This window comes from Canis lupus, chromosome 33, assembly GCF_011100685.1.
Source record: "Canis lupus familiaris isolate Mischka breed German Shepherd chromosome 33, alternate assembly UU_Cfam_GSD_1.0, whole genome shotgun sequence".
Lineage (NCBI taxonomy): Eukaryota > Metazoa > Chordata > Mammalia > Carnivora > Canidae > Canis > Canis lupus.
The window spans coordinates 21767721-21788772 of NC_049254.1; the positions used below are offsets into that span (position 1 = coordinate 21767721).

General features: G+C 36.9%; 1 long non-coding RNA gene across 2 annotated transcripts in view; it reads right to left on the reverse strand.

Moving 5' to 3' along the window:
* The window catches only part of LOC111093712, a 532261-nt gene that overhangs the window by 13558 nt on the left and 497651 nt on the right, over positions 1-21052 (reverse strand). The gene's annotated exons all lie outside the window — the stretch shown is intronic.

Sequence of the window (21052 nt, forward strand, 5' to 3'; positions counted from 1 at the left end):
CTAGAAGGCTGTGGAAGGTACAAACCCAGCTTTACATAACAAAGTACAGCCAGGTGGGGCACAGCTTTCGGGGACAATGGTGAATAGATAGAAGGAAGTACAAATAATAATGATGAGGATAAGAGCACACCGGCAATTTTTATTATGAGTCTACTCTGTTTCAGGCACTATACCAGGTTCTTTACATGCATGCTCTTATTTCACCCTTGCATATCCTATGGTTAAGTACCACTTAGGCAGGTGACATAATTCCCATTTCGCAGATAAGGAATTAGAGGCACTAGAGAGGTTAAGTAAGTTCCCCCAAAACACACAGCTAGTAAGTAGATTCAAATCTAAGTCTGCTTGCACATTAAATTCCCTTTGCCCTCCCCGCTTAACAACCCACATCATGCAATCCCAATGCGAAGCTCTTTCCTAGTTCTACATGTGTGTGGGTGGGGATGGAGTGGAAGTGCAGAAATAATTATTGTTGACAAAAACAAGAGAGGATCACTGGAAGGACTACGAGTGTTATCTAATGGGAAGGAACATCATGACAGGCATGTTGTGGCTGATCAAAGTGACCCAGCTTTGAAAGCTGATCAATCTTGCACAACGTATGGTCTTGAGGAAGTCTTCAACTTTCAAAACCTCTACTTCCACACTGGCAGAATGATGATGATGATGATGATGATAATAATAATAATAATAATAGGAATGATTCCACTACTTCTGCAGGACTGGAATGGTTATGAAAGCAGGTACACATAGAATGCTGAGCTCAGTGCCTGACGTGTAGTAAATTGTCAATCAAATTGTTTTGTTGGTGCTAATCATGCTACTACTAGTATTAATGTTACCACATCTAGGTGGTACATTCTACTCCCACACTTTTTTCCCCCTCCAATATGCTTATATGTTAGAGCTCATCCAAGGAAAGAGGCAATTAAGAATCACAGGGTCTGGTGATACAAAGCTGGCCAATTACAAATTCCTAAAGGGCATCTCTAAGTGTTGGTGGACTTCATGCTCAGTCTTGAGCTAGGTTATCTCCTCCAGTCTTGTGGCTTTAATAAGCCGATGACTCCTAAATTTGAACCCCCCACCTAGACCCTTCCCTCCAACCCCATAGAACTAATTCCTTCTTTGACATCTCCCTTTTGATAGGTTCAAGACTCCAGTGCCTTACCATCTCACTGACAGCAAAAGCTCAAGACCTCATGAAGAGTCTTAGGGGTCCTTTCCCATTTCAACTGTTGTTGCCCCCCTGGTCCTTCCCCCCCCCTTACTCAGGCCACAGTGGCCACAACAGCCTCCATAGGGACTTCACACATACCAGGCCCTAGTTTTTTGAAACTTGATATGTTACCCACCCCCCAACACCTAGATGACTTCTTTTTAACTTATTTCAAGTCTTTTACTCAACTTTTACCCTATCAGGGAGGTGCCTAAAGTATCAGCTAAGGTATCTGAAAAATCTCCCATACCTAATTATTTCTATGTCTTTCCCCTCTGTTTATTTCCTTTTTTTTCTTTTATTATTCCTAACATACTGTATAGTTTAATTTGTTGTAGCTATTTTGTTTTCTGCCTCTCTTCCCTAAACTGTAAGTTCTTTGAGGGCTTGCTTTTTCTCTGTATCACTGCTTTTCCTTTCACATCTAGAACAGTGTGTAGCTCAACAATGAATGAGTAGATAATTTCGGCTACAAAACTTCTTTATCACTCTCTTTAATTCTCCCCATATTTTGTATTTATGCCATTGTCTCTCTAGCTGTCCCCCCAAAAGACGTTATATGTATATGCACATATGCATATATCTACATTAAATGATAAGGTCTTTCTGACTGGGATTTGTTTAACTGTCTGTTCCAAGTGTATAGTGCTAAGAATAATTTTTCTAAAAGCATATAAATGCTTAATAAAATGCTTATAATTGATTTTGATGAATCAACTACAAGCAAACTTCTTCATTGTGTGATCTATGTTCTCATTCTCTCTACAAAAAAACCGAACAGGGCAAATACCATAAACACATTCTCCCATTAGTCACTATGAATAAGCCTTCACATTTGCCTTCATCTTTCTTCAATCTCCCTTCTCGTTTCATTTGCTTTTTTTTTGTTGTTGTTATGAAACTAGTATTTATAGCCAAGGCAGGGCTGAGTAAGATGCAGTGATTATGGCTGATTTTATCACAGCTGTATTACTTAGCTGCAAGGTGAAGCGCTGTGGTAAAATGGATCATGAATCCTTGAAATTGACTATCCGTCACCTTTATAATCCTGATGGAAAGGCAGGTCAGATCAGGCCTGACAACTTCCCATGTAAACGAGAACACCAAAGCAATGTTCTTGACTCAATTTGTCTAAAAAAGTAACTACGAAACAATGGGGCTAAAGAGGAAGAGGAAGCCATGAGAGAGAAGATTGGGAACATTGCATAGAATTTTGCTTTAATACATGGACTGGTTGAAAATCATCTGAGTTTTACAAATATAAACAATTCAGGTATTTAATACACATACAGTTAGAATTGCTTCCAACTTCATTGATTGATTCCTGCCTTTCCAATTCTTGCCCTAGACTCAGAACTTCTATAAAGAATTTTGAGTTGACTATATCCTTGATATATCTAGCTTAATATCCCTGACACATAAGCAAGAACTCAATAAGTATTTGTTAAATAAATGCTTGACTGAATAAATCAATGAATGGATACTTAATAGTCATCTAGTCTTTGATTTATCTTTATAGCGATGAAGAGCTCCTCACTTTGTAAGAAAATTCATCTCATTATTGAAGAGCATTTTAATTTTTATCATATTTTTTCCTTATAATGAACTAAAATCTTCTTTGTTGCAACTTCTATTAGGAATCATCATGGCTAGGAGTCAATAGTTTTGATTTTATTATCTCTTCTGTATACTAGCTTATTGAATTTCTTACTATGAAATTATCTACTACATTTAAAATTCTTTCTCTACCCTTCATGGGATTGACCCTTCAAATGTTTGGGAGAAATACTATGAGTAATTCAGAGTTATATTCCTAATGACTAGAATGGGTGCTAGTAGAGACGGACTCTCAAGATCACCTAATACCAGAAATTCTATATTTTTTTTTTCACTTGTATGATACTACATTTTTTCCTCCCCTTTCAGCTGAGATTTTTGGGATGTACTACATTTCTCTTTTAATGTTCTCTGGGAAATCAATTCAGCATTGACTGGCAGGTATGCATTTAAACACTGAACAATCTCTCAGAGAGCCTTAATCTTTGCATGTAGATTTCAGAGTTTTTCTGTCTTTATCTTCAAAATTTGCAGAGATTAATTTTCTCTCTCTCTTTAAAGATTTTATTTATTTATTTTAGAGAGAGAGAAAGAGAGAGAGAGAGAAAGAGACAGCACACATGAGTGGGGTGGAGGGGCAGAGGGAGAAGCAGACTCCTGGATAAGCAGGGAGTCTGAAAAGGGGCTCAATCCCAGGACCCTGGAATCATGACCTGAGCTGAAGGCAGATGCTTAACTGACTGAGCCACTCAGGCACCCCAGAGATTAATTTTCTTAATCCAATATTTATTTGTGCTTATCTGCTACTCAAAATCCAAGATATTCCTCTGATGGGAATGCATTGGCTTTTTGAGACAGTTAGAATGCTGTGGGGCCCAATCTTGTCATATTTGTGAGGTACTGCAAGTTTGGCTCCATTTCTTCACAGGGAAAAATATAGAACTCCATTATGTGATTGGGCCACAAATTACTTGGAATACAATCTATTCAAATAATGATGCAACAATAAGCTCCATTACCCCAAAGGTACCTCTCATCCCTTTATTCTGTCTCATGAGAAGATGGTTAGGTTATATTCTCCTCTGTGTGTGTGTGTGCATGTGTGTGTGTGTACGCGCAGGATCAGCTGTCTTTGCAATTCATTTGTTTCTTGCTAATGAAACTCTGTGTCATTGCTAACAAAGCAGAAAAAAAAAAAAAAAAAAAAGGTAAATAGTACTCCCCAGAACAATTTGTTTCTTGTTACATGCACTCTTGTTAAACACCATCAGAGGGACTTTTTGCAGAGCAAAAAAGAGGAAAAAGCTGCAAACATAATTAGCTGAGTCAAAAAGAAATAATAATTACAGTCACAATGCATCAAATGGATATTGAGACACAATGCTTGTGGGCGCGAAAGGAAGTGGAGCATTGCACTTAGGGACAGTTACAGAAAATATGATATATGAGGATGATATATATCAGTACTCCGTAAGTGCTGATTACCAGGAGAGTCTTCATACCGATCTCACTAAAGGTCATGAGAGGCTCTGTAACTCCTGACCCTCACACCCAACCACCTGAGGTCAAACCAACCCTGCATACCACTCAATAGGAATAAATAATTGTTCTAAAAATATTACTGAAATATATTTTTACTGAACTCCTAGATGCAAAGCAATGAGCTGAAATGCTAATGACCATATGTTAGGATACCAATGCACTGGAAAAAAAGGAATCGGATAAAGCAGTTATGACAGGCATAACAAACATTACATTCCTCAAACATTGAGAACTGATGACAATTCACCATGTTTGGCTGAGCACAACTCATAAATTCTTGAAAACAACCAAAGCAAAATAGCATTACCTTAAACCCTGCATATGAGTGAAGGGACAATGTGTATATGGACTCATTACACCATGTTTTCCAATTACTCATGAATCCAAAAGGGAGTCTTTTAATGGCTGGAAGTATGAGACGAACATTCTACTAAGTTTGACATACTGTATAATGGCACATTTTTAATAACTAAAGTAATTAATAGCTTTCTGCCCATGTTTAGAGCCAGGGCTATGTTATAATCTCTTAGATAGCACAGTGGAGACTGCAGTAGTGAAAACAGTTCACTTCCCCTAAGGGCACAGAGGGCCTCCTCAGTAGAAGCTTGGCACTGGAGGATATTTGCAGTTTTACCAGGATTTCAGGAAACAGTATTCTTCATCTTGTTTCTACTTTACTATGAGGTCCTATAACTGGAATCTGTCCAACTAAGGTTGTGCTTTCCTTCATCGAGGGCACATTATCTTTCTCCCTAGTGCTTCCATAGTGCCTGACAATTAACATAGGCCTCAATTCATTTGGGAAAAAATATATGCTGTTATTCATTGTCCTAAATCTCACCATTTTCCATAAAATTTTTAAAAATATGTTTCATGGGAATCTGTGAACATTTCAGTCTCTGCTAAGACTGAATAAACTGAATATCAGCCAAGTTTTAAAATTATCAAGATGATAGAAGGACTCAACACGTAGTCTAGTATTGAATTCCCAACCAGAATCATCAAGAATGATACTCTTGAGCATTCAGTTCCTGGGACACTCACTCCTACCCCTAATCTTGTTTCACATCCCTCCTTCTGGGATCTACTTGCCATTTGTATGATAAAGCCCACTGAAACTTGAACAGGAAATAAGAATATCTATGCTAAAATCCTTGTCTTAAAGTTTTGTAGCACATACAATGGATGACTTGTTACAGCTATCTCTTGTTGCCGGTATCAACAATCACATGAACACTTGTAACACTTTGATTAGAGACTGAAAAACATTGAAGTGGTAAGGCATAAAGTATTCATATGGTAAGGATCCTGGCAAAAGTGGGGGAGGGAAGCATGGTTTTAGAACTAATAATTTTAGTGGCAGCTTCCTGAAATCACTACTTCTGATCAAAGCAGAGTGGGGGCAATTCTGGTGCTCGCAGCTGTGATAACAGCTTCCTAATTGGGTAGGTAGCTTCCTGATTCAGCAGCTCTCCAGAATCAAGATCATAGCAAAGACCGCCATTCACTTGATGACCTAGCTCTATGGTGTGATTTCAGAAATCTTTCTTGGGAGTTTAGACTGGAATTTGTTTCTTCAGGGTTCTCAACTATTCTGAGCTGTATTTATCTTCTAATAAATTCTTTCATGCTTAAAAAAAAAGTAGACTGGATTCTTCTGTATGTAAATAAGAGTACTGATCACAACATATAGCCCATTTTTCTCTATCTGTCTAAATGAGGAGAGACATTCTATTTCTTCTGAATGTCTTTGAAGATTATTTATGTAAATACGTTAGCATTTCCTGCAATACTATGTTTGGACTCCAAGTCTCCTCTTGGACAACCTTTTTGATTTTTTAGAGAATTGTAATGGACTCAGTTTGGTACAGACTCAACACGGTAAAACACATACCAAGATGGTAATTATTACTGTTATTTCTATTTTTGGAATTTCAGAAATCTAATAAGGCTGATTCAGAGGAGCTACTGTGACCTCTGCTTACATTCATTATTGGGATAATAATATATACTGAGCAGGATTATTCGTAGAAGGGGATCTTCTAAAACAATTGGTGGTGAATTTAAATAAGAATATTATGGATTATTCACTTATCTAAAGAGATTTTTGATAATCCGTTAATAAGATTCCCTATTGATAGAGGATCTAGCACTGATATATTAAGCTCTAGAGAATCAATGGCTTTAGTACACTTAAGAAAGTTTCGCAATAATTTCAACTGCTATTCACACTTTTCAAATTCATTCATTTAATATTCCTGGAACTCTCTGCTTCACTTTTTCTTCAGGGTTATGTTCATATACAGTTTCATGCATTCAATTTGCCCATTTAAGCTCAGCATAGCATTTGTGGAAAAGGGGTAAAAAAGATCACCATCTTGAGATTTCTACCCTTTTAAACCTGTGATTCAGTGATTTTTGAAATGATTTCCTCTTTCCATGTGCCAATGGAGTGCAGACATTTTTTATGCTGGTCATCAATAATTGGCACAAGAACCAACCTGGCGTTTGATGTCACTGCCTTTTTGGACTTAAGGGAACATAACATGTTAAACAACCCCTTTCTCCAGAAAGAATTTTTTTTTCAATTATATTTCCTATGTAGTTTTATTCTACTTTTACAAATCATTCCAACATGCTTATACATGTTCCCTAGTAACACTTATTATCGACAAAAATGAACATAGAAGATGAGAGGTGTTCTTATTCTACTTTATAAAAATACCATTTTCAACAATAATTGGAACCTTGGATATCATCTATGTACCACGTTGATATTTTGTTTTACCATAAATTATTTGGGCTATGTTAAGCTTGGCAAGGTCATTTAATTGAATATAAAACAGATGACTTCAGGGATTAACAACATTAAGACAACTTTAACATTAATAATTGCTCATTAAATATTATTTAAATAACTAGTGAGCTTTGTAATTGCAGAAGCAAGGTAACGTTAAATATTTTCTTTTTAACAAGATGAAGCTATGGTCCATACATCAAAAATAAGTTTTATGCATTTCTGTAATAGAACAGAATTTTTTAAATTGCTAATTGTACTTTCTAAGATATGCTATAATGCCTCACTCCTTGAAAGCAGTTTATGCAATACATCAGAGAAACACCTTCTTTCATTCTAGCTATAGTTTCCCTTAAAATCTCTTGGTATTTTCATGAAATTTCTTTAAGTAAATTTGTTTCCCATAAGACTCAGGCTGTGAACATCTATCAGATTCAATTAATTTGAATGAGTAGCGTGGGTTATTTTAGTCAAGCTTGTATTAGTTAAGGTGAAGGTAAAGGTGCTGTTAAAAAAATTAAAAAGCTTAAATAGTAGCTTAAAGAAAAGGTTCGTTCATTGTTCACAGAACAGTGAGGTAAGTGGTCCAGGTTGGTGGGCAGCTTTACTCCTTGCAATCCTTCAAAGATTCAAGTTCCTGGGGCACCTGGGTGGTGCAGTTAAGTGTCTGACTCTTGGTTTCAGCTTAGGTCATGATCTCAGGGTCGTGAGATGGAGCCCCACTTGGGCTCTGTGCTCAGCATGGAATCTGCTTGGGTTTCTCTCTCCCTCTCCTTCTGCCTCTCCCCACCCCCCATCCACCCCCTCACTTGGGCTTGCTCTCTTTCTCTCTCAAATAGATCAATAAACCTTGAAAAAAATACCTACAACAAAGATTCAAGTTCCTTCCATTTTGTTAGTTTGCCGTTAAGTTGGCATGAGGTCATTGACACTTCCATGTTTTGCTTGTGAGAAGAAAGTGGAGAGAACATGAAGAAAAACACAACTGACGTCTCATAACCTAGACAAAGGGATGGCACTTATCACCTCCACTCATTCTACTGGCAGGGAATTACCTGTGGAAAGGAAGGAGGGGAAATAATAGGCTCTAAATGAGCAACCATGTATCCAGTCCTCTCATAAAGGAGGAAGGAGTTTAGTGTACAAAGGGTGGACTCTACTACATTTGCCATCTTATCAATCAGTTGACTTACGTCAGCTGTTTCACCTCAATTAAGGGTAAGAGATTGTTTTTTAACTCTCCATAAGGAGATTTGATCTCTGATAGTTTCCTCACAAAGGTACTCTGTTGAGGGATGTTTTTAAAGACATTCCTTTAGTCTTCTGACTGACTTGTTAAGAATCTGGATAGTTCTTATTTTACTGATAAAGCATGGAAAATGAAATTAAGGGCTAAAGTTAGAGGATTATTTATTTTTCTCTACCTCCCAACAATTTCTAATGGGTCCAGAGAGGAGAAAGCTTGAAGTTAAAAAGGATCTCCCTTAGCATCAACACGTCAAGAGTCTGTCTGGCCTATGCCAGACTCGCCACTGTTCCTTTGACGCCTCAAAACGCTTTATAAAGGTTACGAAGGATGTGCTTTCTGAAACTCTTATTGCAGTACTGCAAAAAATTTTAATAACAAAGCAACCATCACAATGCTATTAAAATAATTAATAATTCACTTGGCCCCTATTTAACTCACCATAGCTGCCTAACTTCACATAAAGAGATCAGGCTTCAGGGGTGAAACTAGGCATGAACAGGTGTTGCAGGATCAGAAAGGTGATTTCCCACTAGCTACATGGTAAATGTCCTGGAAATAGCAGCGGGAATGCTGCAACTGAGTGCTGCCTGTGCATCAAGTCGTTATGTTAAATGACATTATTATTTTGGCTAAATAAATTCCAAGTTATTATTATAAACACATTAATTAAATTTGATGGTGTGATGAAACAGGTTTACTGTTAATTTCACACGTTACATAGGTGGAACCTGGAACAATTTCGCTCGAATAAAGGTCTCAAAATGACACTTTGCGCATTCAAGTTCACTGCACCTAAGACTGAAATGTTTTTGCTGTTTGGACAGTGGCAATATTCAAAGCCAGAGTTAGTAAACTTTTGCCAAAATAATTTAGAGTGATGATTAAGTGTGCACAGGCTTTAAAAATGAGAAAACGTTCTATTTTATTTATTTATTTTTTTTTTGCAGAGTTTCCGTTACTTATTTCTGTATGACCTTAAGCAGTGTTACTTAGCACTTCTAAACCTTGGTGTCAACATATGCAAAATGAGGATATTAATTCCTTTCTACAATTGTTGTGAGAATTAAATCAGAACTCCTACATTAAGCATTTTGCACGATGTCTAGAACAGTAAAGGGCTCAATAAATGTTAACACACATCATTGTTATTATTATCATCCCCATGGTGTTTATGTTGCCTGTCCATTCATATTGTTAAACACTGGACTTATGTTTGAAACAGATGAATAATTATATCATGTTGTACATAGCTGACAAGGACAATGAACATCTCTCTTCCTCCTCCCCACCACCACCCAGTGAAAATACTCATATTTTAACCAGCAGATATTGGAATGGAAGCACAAGCAGTCTTTGAGATGGGAGATCAAGATGGAGGGTGTAAATAGATGATACATGGGTAAGAATATGTCTGGGGAACCGAAGTGCTGATTCTACAAACTATCAGAGAGGATATCTTAGAGGATGGTGAGTAGTTTTTCACTTCAAAATGGGAACTGAGGAAATGAGCTTTAAACTGCCACTGAATCATACATATGGAGAAAAATTGTCTATACATATCAATAGAGAAAGACAGTTAGGACCATACATGTTTAGCATGTTTGAAGAAACGGTCATTGTGAAATGCCTTCAAGAACTGACCTCACGAAAAACTTAAATGAATAAATAAAAGTCATTGAGACTGTTAAAAAATATATATATTTCGCCTCTGGGTTGGCTATAAAAGGAACTCAGGGGTTATTACCATCTTATCAAATATTCCATTAAGACTAACAGCCCTAAAAGAGAACTGTCATTTGCCAAAATTTCCTCTGAGCTCCAGGAATCCTTTTTGTCAGTGTCATGCCTGGACCAGGATTCAATACAGAGAAGAATGAAGTCAGAACCTGGTTAATATATAATTAGCAATAAAAGAAGTTGGGGGATTTCAATAATACATCACATGGTCACATGAGAAGAATACCAAGAAAATAGAACATGGGCTAAAGATAAATCATGTGTAAGTGGTAAGAAGGGAATTAGATGGTAAGTAGAAAAGAGATGACAGCAAGTAGAATAATGTCTTCTATTTGTATCTACTCTTTCTTAAAAGTAGTCCTTTGTTAATACTTATACAATCTGTGAGAGAAGCCTAGGACAAGTATCTGAATCCTTATTCTGGAAATTAAAAAAAAAAAAAGGAAGATGAAGTGACTTGTATAGGGCTTCTCTAATGAATCAGGGGCTCAGCTGGCACTTGCTCTCAATCCTGTATTATAGCCATTAAGACATACTACTTCTGAATAGTCTCGGGGGAAACTCAACTATACTCTCCATATGCAACCATATCCATGTTTTTCCTAATCCTGTAATATTGAGGTCATAGCAAAGTTTAAAGGTCCCTGTTCACCATATCTCCTTGTATACTGGTGGTCCTATTATCACCACAAAATGGAGTATATATTGCTCTAAATCTTTGCTGGTATGATCTCAGAAATAGCAGAATTTACATTGTCTGAGGCTTCTTAGAAATATAGAATCTTAGATCCCACCCCAGACCTACTGAATCAGAATCAGTATCTTGGCAAGTTTCCCAAGTGTTTTCTGTGCTCTAAATCACTCACACCCAGGCTTCCTTTAAGTGTACCATTCAAAGCACCTCAATTCATGCTTCCGCATTTTAACTTATTTTTATTCACATTGGCACCATGCAGAGGAGTAAAAATATTAATTTTGAAGTTTTCTTTTTCTGAGATGCTGAAAGCTTTGTCAACAACAGTCATTCGGTCTGGCCTAGCAGAGCTCAACAGAATTTTCCTACCAAGGCTTTGAGAAATCTGGGTCAGTGGTAGTCCTTCTCATGCTCCATTGCATTCCTATCTCTGAGATTTCCCCAGAAGCAGAGGCCTTGAAAGGGAAGGTTGAGAGAAAGAGCAGATTGGAACTGCTTTCCTATCATCCAACCTCAGTAAGGAGAGCAAACTTTGTAGGCATTCATCTGTTTTTTGTTTTGTTTTGTTTTGTTTTTTGTTTTAATTTTATTTACTTATTCATGAGAGACATACAGAGAGAGAGGCAGAAACACAGGCAGAGGGAGAAGTAGGCTCCTTACAGGGAGCCCGATGTGGGACTTGATCTGGGACTCCAGGATCACACCCTGGGCCAAAGTCAAATGCTCAACAGCTGAGCCACCCAGGCATCCCAATAAGCATTCATCTTTCAACAAGGAAAGTAAACTTGGCAATTGACCTTGACCAGATAGTCGGTGAGATGCACATTTATGGACTAGATTAACAGTGGCCAGGCCTGTGCATTTTGCACTTCCCTTAAGGAAGAGGACAAGCACAAGTTTGTCATCTCTCAAAACTCTAGAAAAGACTAGTGGTCTGGACAATGCATCATAGTGCCCTGAAAACTTAAATGGATAAGAGTAGGCTATTTTGGAAACTCTAACAACAAAAAGAAATATGTTAGATAAGTTTGGCTAAATGATTCTGTTTCCAAGGAGATTAGTATCAAATTTAAAACAAGATCCTAAGATTACATACATGGAAAGCACACTAGGTATTAAGAGAAGCACAAATAAAGTGCAGTAAAATTCAAATATAACTCCTGTTTAAGTGAACCCTCTCTAAATTGTTCCATAAATCTTCCTCTATGTCTGTCTAGCCCATTCTATATCTTCATCTCGGACTCAGCAAGTAATATACTTTTAGCCTGAGAACAAAAGAACAAGAGAGATTAAGGAGACAACCCTCATTTGAAATTAAGTTCATTAATAAAAAAAAATTATTGAACTTGTAGACTTGTGCTTTCATAGATGGATGAGAGAGAAAAAAAAATCAGTCCTAAAGGTAGATGACAACAGTTATACAATAGCATATTTGAAGGTACAGTGATAGTATGTTCAGGACACAACACCTCACTCTTGATGGAGAAACAGATTGATCAACTGGAGAGGAGGGATTATTTAGGGAAGTGCTCTCTGTGATTGCTATTAAGTCTACCTTCCTTGCAATAGTAGGCAGAATAATGGCCTCCCAAGGGTGTCCAGGACTTAATCACTAGAACCTATGGATATGTTACTTCACCTGGCAAAAGGGACTTTGTACATGATTAAGTTAAAGGTCTCAAGAAGGGGGTGGGGGGGGGCTGGGTGGCACAGTCAGTTAAAGGTCAGACTCTTGGTTTTAACTCAGTTCATGATCTCAGGGTTGTGAGATCCAGCCTCTCCTTGGACTCCAAGCTCAGCAAGGAGTCTGCTTAAAGAGTCTCTCCCTCCGCCCCTCCCCTGACTTGTGCACATGCTCTCTCAAATAAATAAATAAATCTTAAAAAAAAAAAAAAAAAGATCTTAAGGTGGGGATATTGTTTTGAATTATGTGGGTGGGTGTAATATTAGCATAAGGGGCCATAGGAGTGGAAGGGAGAAACAGAAGGATATCTGACTACAGGAGGGAAGGTGTGGGTGATGGAATGTGAAGAGGCTTCAATCCCCTATTGCTGACTTTGAAGATGGAGAATTGAGGCCCTAAGCCAGGAAAGGCAAAGAAATGGACTCTCTCCTAGAGCTTCCAGGAAGAAATGCAGCCTGGACAGCATCTTGACTTTAGCCCACTGTGACTGGCATCAGATTTCTGCCGTACTGGAGGATAATAAATATTTCTTGTCTTAAGCCCTTAAATTAATGGCAACTTGTTAGAGGAGCAATAGAAAAGGAATACATTTGCTTAGTCTATGGTACTAGCAAAGAGAGAGCTCTTGCATCATTTCCTAAGACCTAGGTCTCTATGTTTCAGATAAAAAATTAAAAAAGGAGAGGCTTTTGCAAATTTATTAATATACATTGTTCCTATTTTATTAAGTAACATCAAAGATTATTAAAAAAAAACTCACAAAAGGGACATTTATTTAACAGAATTCATAGTTAGAAATTTACATCTTTTTGAACCAGAATTCATCTAAGTCATCAAAACATTGGTGTCATATTTAAATAAATGTGATAGAACAAAATCTTTAAATAAAAAAGATGACATAAATTACCCTACTACTATAAAATGACTTTCTAGTCATATGGGATTCCCATGAGGTTACACGGCTATTCAAGATTATATCCTGTTTTCTGCTCTGGTAGGCCATACCCAACTAGTTTACACTGCGGCAGATACAATCTGATTTAGATTCATTTGAAATGTAAAATTGTTCTAGAGAGTGGTTAGTCCTATGGCACACCTGAGAATTCCACAACATTCAGCAATTCCTCCATTAGTGAAGGAAGACATATACAAGTCCTTACAGTACTCTAGGGAGGTCTTATAAGCAAGAGCTAATTTGGGACCAGATGAGATATCACAAGGATATACCAAACTGAAGCAACTTTGGTGAGCTAATTTTGGTCTGGGCTAGCCTCAGGAACTTTGGAGGAAGCTCAGGCAGCAAGAATAACTAAATCCAAGACATGGAATTTCTATGACAAATCTATTTCTTCTAGTTAATAATGCACGAAGCACTATCTTCAAAGTACAAACCCCAGCAAAGAACTCAGGAACATTTCTATAAACAATGACAGACACATCAAATTATATACCATAACACAAATATCCCGACCATAGCTAAGGCCATTTTTTGATATGAAAGTAAATGGCCTTTTAGCAAAGTCCTGATCCAACGTATTTAGCTGATCCCAGGTGCATTTTGCATAAAGATTCTAGAAGATTCTAGAACTGTGCTATGACAAAGCTGAACTGTTTGATTACAGATTCTATCAATGATTTCAAACTTAATGTTGCTTAATGAAAGAAATCACTGCAAGGAAAGGGCATACTAGAGATAAGAGGTGGAAGTCCATATGGTATAGAAATGTATTACAGGGGCGCCTGGGTGGCTCAGTTGGTTAAGCATCCAACTCTTAATTTCAGCCCAGGTAATGATCTCAGGGTGAGGGATCAAGCCCCTCATTGGGCTCTGCACTTAGTGGGAAGTCCACTTGAGATTCTCTTTCTCCCTCTGCCCCTCCCACCCCCTTGCTCTCTCTCTCTCTCTAAGTAATACATCTTAAAATATATATATTATACGTTATAAATGGTGATGCAGTCTTCAAATTGTATTTAAAATTTTTTCAGCCTTATAGCATATTTACTAGTGATTACTACATTTCCAGCAAATTTTTGGAGTTTTGGTAAAAGAACAAAATTTCTCCAGTGATGGAGTTAAAAAAACAAAACAAAACAAAACAAAACAAAAAAAAAAAAACCACTCATTTCTTTACCCTAGAAAAACTCAATAACAGAAGTGATTCAAATTACAGGATATTTGTTTCATCCAGAACGCCTTAGTCCTCCATAGAGTAAATAACATGTCCCTGAACAACATTCTTAGAAGTCAAAATTTGGAATTTATTGATTCATCGTATAGTAGTAAGGTAATTTCTGTCATTTTTTTTAATTTATGAAATTCCATTTCTGAAGTCAATAGCAATTCATAGACTGGGCGAAAAAGGACTTACAGAGACTGGCCTTGCCTAAGAGGAAGAGAGAAAGGTCTTTATTGAGTATCTTTTAAAATAGTTTTGTTAATTTTTTTCATCCAAATTTTTCCCTTTTCTTGAAATCATTTGTAGTGAGTACTTGGTTGGTACAGATGGGAAAACTGCTTAACATACAAATAAATATGGACGATTTTGTCAAGAATGTTTTTGAAATGTCAAGATAACTTCAGATGTGTTTGGAATCAAACTATACTGGTCTCATCCAGGGGGTAAATGGTGTTTGTATGGATATGAACATATACATCAATACTTTAAGTTGTCTGTCCTTATTGCCAGAGAGGTGTCAAATGCTCTGATACGCTATCTAGTTCTGCCTAATTTACAACTTAGTTTCTCCTGTATCATCTTCAGCATCTATAACAAATATTTACAGAGTGAATATTGTATACGTTGTATGATTCTTGCCCTAACCTGGTGAGAGGGTCCAGTTTCATACAGTGAGTGTTACAACAGAAAAAAAATGTGATACTTCATTAGTTCCCTGGTCCCCTCAGTGCTATAACTGATCTCTAAGATGGAATCCAAAAGGGCTGTGTGAACAGGCCTTCTAAGCCCCATGATTCAAAATTGACCAAAACTTCAAACACACTTAGCTTATAGTTCCAAATAATGAAAAAGTTATAGTTCCAAATAATGAAAAAAAAAATTAACCTCGTAGTTTGGCATATGAAAACATTATTTTCAAATCAGTCAGAACTGGATTTTAGTTCTGTCACATACTGCTAGCTAACTGACCTCAGGCTGGACCGTACATTCCTCAGATATAAAATGGTTTTGTTAATACCTCTTGCATCTGTTTATGGGCAGAACTGAGAGGACACAAGTACACTGCCCAAATCACAGTGCCTAAAATTTAATTGACACATATATTAGTTTTCTTTCCTGCCTCCATAGCTTCCTTTAGGAAGTATTATATCACTAACTATTTTATAAGCTTTCTTCTTCCTATTAAAGTAGGACTAATTTTTGTTTGTATTAAAAAAATATTAATATATTAAAAATAGTTTCTAATTTGGGCACCTGGGTGGCTCAGCATCTGCCTTCGGCTCAGGTCATGAACCCAGGGTCCTGGGATGGAGCCCATATAGGGAGTTTAGCAGCAAGCCTTTTCTCCCTCTCTCTCTTCCTCTCCTTTCCCTTCTACTCGGCTCTCTCTCTCTCACAAATAAGAAAATAAAATCTTAAAAAACTAGTTTCTAATTTTAATATAATGGGAATAAACAAATACATAAATAATGTTTCATGATTTTAATTTGTCTTATCTTTCAATCCTTATATTTCCAAGCTAAAGAGAAATAACTATCTGCAATTATGCTCAGAGGCATATTCCTTATTTTCATTGATCATTTTTATTGGATTTCTCAAACAATTCTCTTTCGTCTGTACTTTTCTTTTCTATAGCATATATATTTCTTGCAGAGTAGAAATGTGAACTATATGCGAAATTTAAGATATAAACTCCACATTTAATAGAAGTTAAGGAAATCAGTCTTCCAGGTACTTTCTTGCTTTCTCCCTCAATCCTTATTACTGAAATTTACTACCATATTGACAAATCTAAACTTTACTCTTTTTTTCTTGGACTCTAATTCTTTACCCCTTAGAATAAACTATGCTTACCTGTTCCTTTTTTCCCCCTTTCCATTGTGCATTGTGGAATCCCTTATCTATTGGAACAATTATCTTGGTCTTCAATCTTTTCCTGAAATAGTTCTTCTATAGGAGAACTAGGCTTGGCATAAATGAAATTTAGCATCAGGGTTGTCCTATCATAGCAATTTGCCCCAAAATGATCTATAAGCTAATGAAAGTATACAGAAAACAGATAATGGTAGTAGAGCAGAAGAAAAAAATGGTAGATTTGGTGGCGGTAATACTACAGACAGATGGGAGAGAACAGTGAGGGACTGAGTTGGAAATCATATGTTGGTAGTTCAGTTACTGAGGGAGAAAGAATCCAAAGCCCAAAACTAACATTTTAATGGTAGAAGGGAAATGACATTAAAAAAAATTATTTGAGAGAGAGAGAAGGGGAGAGTGGTAGAGGGAAAGAGAGAGAGAGACTCCTAAGCAGACTCTACACGGTCTGAGAGCACAGAGCCCAATGTGGGGCTTGATCTCACAACCTGGAGACCACAGTCTGAGCTGAAATCAAGAGTTGGTAGCTTAAAAAAAAGAAAAAAAAAAGGGTCAGTAGCTTAACCAACTCTTAGGCAGTAAAGTGTATAACAATAATTCTCTAAATCAGGGTATTCCCGCTTTGTGGATTAAGAAAATGGAGAGCAGGAAAACTAAGCAACACATCCAATGTGATAGAAACAACCAAGTGGCCAAGCTGCGATGTGAACTACAAGAGTATTCTCTGTTGCAGAAAGAATCAGCAGCCTCTGCCCTTTCCATCTTAGTGGAGATATTTGAGGCATAAATGGCAGTCTTCCATTCTACCGTACTTTAAATATATTTCCCTAAGACTAAAAAGCAGACTTCTTAAACAATCTGAGTTGTGATGCTCCAAGGCCATCTGCTTAATAAAACCCTCTACAGTAGCATCTGCTCCTTTTCTCTCAATCTCTCAGAGGATCAGATGGGCATGTTGGTTAGAATGTTTTTTCCCTGCTATTTACCACCAAGACCAACCACTGGCCTGACCGATCCTTCTGAAATTAACCACATGCACTTGTACTAACATGAGGACCATGAAAATGTGCTGCTTAGATTTCCTGCTGTAGTCGAGTTGACTAATAGTCCTAGATGCTGACCTCTGGATCCACCACCCCATTTATACCAAAGCCGTCCTTTCTCTTGGTTGCTTTCAGCCAAAGATGGAACATGACGATGACATTAATTCAAGTGCCCTTTTGAGGGATGTGGGACTCCGCAGATGAATGGCGATGTACCAAGGAATACAGATCAGATTAGCCAAAACTTTTTTAGAACTGTGCCATACTCTGAGACTCTTCCTAGCCCATCTATCTCTCTTCATTCTTTCCTATCACAGATGTCATACCTACACTCTAATTTCAAGGTTTTACTTTTTCTTTTCTTTTTTTTTTTTTTAAATCTATTCAGGTCTCTTTCCTTTATCCTTTGAAGATATCTCCACAATAGATCTCCTATACATCTAAATCCATTTATCTGCTTCTTGGAGGACCCAAACCAATACAACCATCCAAATCCCTTCTTTTCCCTGAGCATGTCACACTCTTTGATGGCTCTTACACCAGACTCATGCATGTTCTTTACATTCTTTCCCCTCTTATGTTCTACTACTGACTTTCTGTTATCTTCACTCCAATTTTTTTTCAAACTCAAAATCATAAAATAGGTCTCGCCACCCTGATATATGTTTAGGAGCATTTTCTCACTATTTCAAATCATTATTGAACTTCTTGAAATAAATGCCTATACTTGCCGTTTACCTGCCCATTAACAAACCACCATTATCTAGCTTCTATATTAACAGCTTTTTCGAAGTAATGATTTCTCCAAATTCAATAGATACTTTCTCTACTCTTATATTATTTCAAACTTCACATAGCATTTGATATACTGGATCACTCCAGCTTGAATTCCTCTAGTCTCTTAGCTTTTGTAAAAATTCAGTCTGTTCAGTTTTGGGTTTTGTTTGTTTGTTTCTTGTTCCTTTTTAGTCTTATTTATTTATTCATGAGAGAGAGGCAGAGACATAGGCAGAGGGAGAAGCAGGCTCCATGCAGGGAGCCCCATGTGGGACTCGATCCAAGACTCTGGGATCACAGCCTGAGCAGAAGGCAGATGCTCAACCACTGAGCCACCCAAGCGTCCCTGGTCTGTTTGTTTGTTTTCCCACCAACTCTATCACTGAACTTTTTGTAAATTCATTTCCTCTCTGGAACTCTAGGTGTAAATGATACGCCAAGAAACTACTTATCAAGGGAGGTAATTTAAGAGGTTAAAAAAAAAGGTCATGTTATTCAGTCTCAAGGCTTTAATTGTCACCCATCGTGATGACTACCAAATCACAATTTCTGGTTTGTGTTACTTTCTGGATTGCTAGTTTTCTACTTCAATTTGCCTGTTGAATTTTTGTTGTACATTAAGCTCCACAAATTCATTTTATACCAAACCGAACTTGATTTATTACTTCTGAAACTTGTTCTTCCTCTTGAATTTTTAATTTCTTTTAATGACACCTTCTTCCCACTCAAATTCCCAATTGAATCTTTACTTAAGTTGTGACTGTTCTTGTGACTTCTGCCACCTACGATAAGTCCCATGTTGTATCTGATCCAATTAGGTCACGAGAGGCATCGACCTGTAATAACTCAAACCTCCAGGCTCCTGTCTACTCGCACTGCTGCTGCCCAAGTGCAGGTCCCCATTATCCCTCTACTAGGTATTGTAATAGTATCTCATTGCTTTCTTGTACTCTGTGTTTCTATCATAGGCAAATTCATTTGCCTTCTAATAATTGCATTGTAGTTCTGAAAATTTGTTCTAATTATGACAGATTCATGCTTAAAACAGAATATTTCCATGGCCGGTAGCAGTGAACCTTAAGTTCGTTACCTCAACATACTGGAGTGCTATCTATTTTGCTGGATGTCAAATGTAATTTGCTATCATTTGAAAATTAAAATACTAGTGTTTGAAAATGACTTATATTTAAAAATCAGAACAGATTCATGACCATTCTTATCTTCAAAAATCACTCTTATCCACTTATCCGATATGATTTCCTGAGAAGTTATACTTATTTGTATATAACTTCTGCTATGACCACATGCTGCACACTATAATGTCCTCTGTCTGTGTGCTGAAGAAGAAAAATGTAGAGAATTCTTAAGTCTCTAGGATCAAGGCCAAAATCTCTAACTTGGTATTTCATAGCTCTTCACAATTTGGCCCAAAATGTGTTTTCTACTTCTCTTTATCTCCTACTCTGTGCTAACAAGAAAACAGCAATGACAACAAAAACTTAAATTCCTTACTGTTCATCTATGTAATTTGTGCCTGCCCCTTTCTACTCTACCTTTACTATGTGGTTCCCTGTCCTTAGAAAGCCCTGGTACTTTATTATGCAGATTAGAGGTCTGAAGGTCAGATGTTAAATGTTATCACCTTCATGAAAATTTGACTCTCTTCTGGAGCTGGAAGTAAATGCTTTGTTCTCTGAAAATACTTTTTTATCTACATACTCCTCTGGTGGGACAGGTAATACATTCTGCTTACTCTCCTGCTTTTAAAGTGACATTTTAATCATATACTAGACTATAAGCCACTTAAAAGTAGGAAATATGTATTTGTATCCCCCACAATTCCTGACACTTGGTTGGTATTCAAAAAATACTGAAAAAAAAACAGACTTTTTAAGTTCTTTGTTAAGTTTACTTATTGGTTTGAAACATCCCTCTGCAAACCTGGCAGTTTTCCTTTAAAAGACTGCTCGAGCAGTAAATCATTTATCAAGTATTAAGTCCAACTAATCTCAAAACTTTTTTCCTGGGAATACCACTATTATCCTTTCTCCATTCAAGGAAAATCATTTTTTTTTCTCTAAACTTAGCTTTCTATTTCTCAGCTTATTCCATTTTTCTCTCAATCCTCTGATGAGTGAGAGTGACAAATCTTATGGAAATATCTTCATCATAGTATATCTAATGTTCTTGTACTTATAAAATGCCTCAAGAAAAATAGTGGATTAGTTGAACATATTTTTTTTTTCTTAAAGAGACTATGCTCACCATCTTATGGAACTGATTTTCCAGAATTAAAAGCTATGTCTCTTGATTTCCAAGTCCCCATTGAGCTTATTTGGCTAGTATACCCACAGCCTATGCTGGAATTTAGGTTACTTTAATGTGAATGATTGAGCCTTACACAGGATTTATAAAAAGAAAAAATAATTTCAAAATTGAGATAATTACCCAATATCTGCTACTGTAGAGGGTAGAAAGGGCCAAGAGAGGTCACTTATTTAATTCCTTTGTCCTGGGGACAGCAATACCACTAACTTTTTCTGAAATAATGGTTATCTTCTGCATTCCTTAGAAAATAAGGAATCTACAGTGTATACCATAGTTTCATTTTTTTTTTCTGCAGATTTTATTCTCCTGTGCTGATTAACAACAAGAAAGATTTGTCAACAAGCTCCTTCTGGCAGAAGAAGTTTGCTGAACCCAA